This window comes from Belonocnema kinseyi, chromosome 1, assembly GCF_010883055.1.
Source record: "Belonocnema kinseyi isolate 2016_QV_RU_SX_M_011 chromosome 1, B_treatae_v1, whole genome shotgun sequence".
Lineage (NCBI taxonomy): Eukaryota > Metazoa > Arthropoda > Insecta > Hymenoptera > Cynipidae > Belonocnema > Belonocnema kinseyi.
In genome coordinates, this window is record NC_046657.1 from 109345802 (window position 1) to 109346206 (window position 405).

Here is a 405-nt window from a genome sequence, read left to right on the forward strand (position 1 = left end):
CAGTAAACAAAAAAACCCGTAACTTGTTTAAAAATATTTAAAAATATCTTTATTAGAATTGAAGTTAATATGGTTGCACATTTTTGTACTTTTAAACAACAATTTTTAGTATTTTTCAAATTTCTCAATTGCAATTTGTTCATAACAGTTTTCCTCATATTCTTTTAAATATTTCACCATTGCCCCTTGTATAAAAAATAATGCTCTAAATTTGACAGTTCTTAAATGTGGGTCTGAACGAATATAACCCTTAACAATTATCTTTAAAAAAAATGAAAATTATAACTTTCAAGAAAAATCTGCTAAGCCGTTAGAAATACGCAAAAACAAACAACATTTTCGGTATCATGATCAAACAAGTATAATGAAAATGAAAATCCGTCATTAAATAAATAATATAAATCC